The sequence below is a fragment of the Myotis myotis genome, unplaced genomic scaffold, assembly GCF_014108235.1.
Source record: "Myotis myotis isolate mMyoMyo1 unplaced genomic scaffold, mMyoMyo1.p scaffold_m19_p_12, whole genome shotgun sequence".
NCBI classification, from domain to species: Eukaryota; Metazoa; Chordata; class Mammalia; order Chiroptera; family Vespertilionidae; genus Myotis; species Myotis myotis.
In genome coordinates, this window is record NW_023416316.1 from 54,370,446 (window position 1) to 54,372,757 (window position 2,312).

Here is a 2,312-nt window from a genome sequence, read left to right on the forward strand (position 1 = left end):
GATTCCTCTCTCTCCCCCAAATTTGGCTCATAAAAAAGTATGGAACCAAAATTATGGTCCTGGAGCAAGTGTAATAGTCATTCTGGTTTACATTTTTATCATAACTTCACTCCTAAGCACTCTTGGTTTGTTTTCATCTTTCTTACTTACTTTTACTCTTGTATTGCTATAGGATACATATCCTTGTAGGCTCTGGGACTCTGGGGAATAAGTGAGGTAGAGTATAAATAAAATGCATCAAAATAAATAGAACATGTCTTCAGAATGGACCTATATTACATTTAAAATTCACGTAGTTAACCATACCCTACCCACTAGATTTCACAATAAAAGTATGAGGGAATACCACCCACAGTTAGAAGGAAATGGAAACAACACTGAGAGCCTACCACAATACTCAATTCTTTATGCTGCATAACATTGCAAGAATTGAGTCTGTAGATCTGTGTTAGGGTAGAACTCACATAGTAATTATGTTTCCAGGCAGTTTGAAAAATACAGTGTTAGGGCTTTCCTCAATTCAAAGGAAAAAATACCTGTTAAACTAGAAAGGGAGCTCTTGAGATTAGAAATAGTAGTCCATTACTGAAGTTTAAGATGTAGGTATAGATATATTACATTATTGTAAGACCAACGAGCAGAAAGAATGTGTTAAGACTGAAATTTGAGGCATCTTTGAATTAGCAAAGCAAACAACTATATTGAGTCAGAAATGCATTGCCTTTCTAGGCTCAGAATATGGCTTGGAGGAATGGGATAACCAGCTGAATAAAGGAGATGAAGGTTGGTCTGGGTGAAGGAAAATGAGGCGATATAGGCTAAGGTAAGGGAAAGTGACTCATTAAGGTCCCTTTTTGCATTATGATTTTGTTACTTGATTTTAGACTCAGGGTATTTTGGTAAAATTTGCTAAAGCTGAGACAGGAATTTAGTATTCATTTATAAAGCCTTTGAATGGTTTTGAAAATGGGAAATAGTGTCAAAACAGAAGTAAAATATTTTACTTTAATAACAGAATGAGTACTAAGAATGACGGGTGGATATGCACTCGTGATAATGAATTCCATAGTAAATATTTATTGTTATATAGACACAGTAAACAAGTGGTTGATAGGAGCATTCATCCCAAGGAAGGATATTTACATTTAAAGATCTTATTTTCCCAATCTTAATTTTATATGATCAATTTTTATTCTTCTTGTCTTTATTTTACAAATTCCTTGATTTTTTTCAACCCAACTTATGTAGGTTTTGTTAGAATTAAAGAACTAAAACTGTTTTTTTTAAATGGCACCTTAAACATTTTAAATTCTAAAATAGTAAGAAGAAGACTATCATATGTGAAGATTTGAGAATTTCTTCTGAAATAATATGTTCCTACATCTCTAACTTTGTAAATGCGATACAAAATGGGACAAAAAACACTTATTTGTTATTCAGACTTATATATGATCAAATGGATACAGGAGAAATATATTATTTTGAATTTGGGTTTTGGCTTGAAATATGTTTATCCCTTTGGCATATGGATAGGTTTAGTCATTACAATTTGTCATCTCAGAAGAGAAGTAAGCAATCATTTGACTTGGAAGCTATGCATTTCCCAAATGACCAACCTAAATTTTCTGCTTAGCTGTTTTTATAAATGACAAAGCAGGGGCCACTCTATTTAAGTGACTGAGAGACAATTATCTCTGCCTCAATGGCAAAGTTAAACTTGTGTTCATCTCATCTCTTTTGGTCCCACAATATCATTTCAACTATGGGATAATTATATTTTTAAATACTCATGTGTGAACGGCATAATACATGAAAATTTACTATGAGTTAGCTGTAATAGAATACTGAAACTGTAACTGGATCTGAATTTTTACCCTCTAATTACTGGATGTGTAATCTTGGGGAAATTACTTTATTTCTATGAATTTTAGTAATGTCTCAATAAGTGTATTATGAAGACCAAATGAGAAAAGTTACAGAAAATGTCTGGCAATTTTCAATGCTAAACACATGGCAATCCCTTTCTTGTTCCTTTTCCAATTACAGTTGCCACAACAAACCTTACCATTTTTACTTGAGACTCATCATTTACATAAAATTGTATTGGTGCAGGTAGATATGTTAGCAGTCTAACCTAGACAGCTACGTTGCCATTCCTCATACTGTGTATAAACAGCACTCTATGTTAAGAGAAGCACAAAAACTTGGAATCTAAAAATTTGCCAACATGGGTTTTAATTTACTTCAAAATCTAAACTTTTGAAGTTCAAAACATACACTTTAGAACTTATTAGGCTTTTTATTGGTTTCTA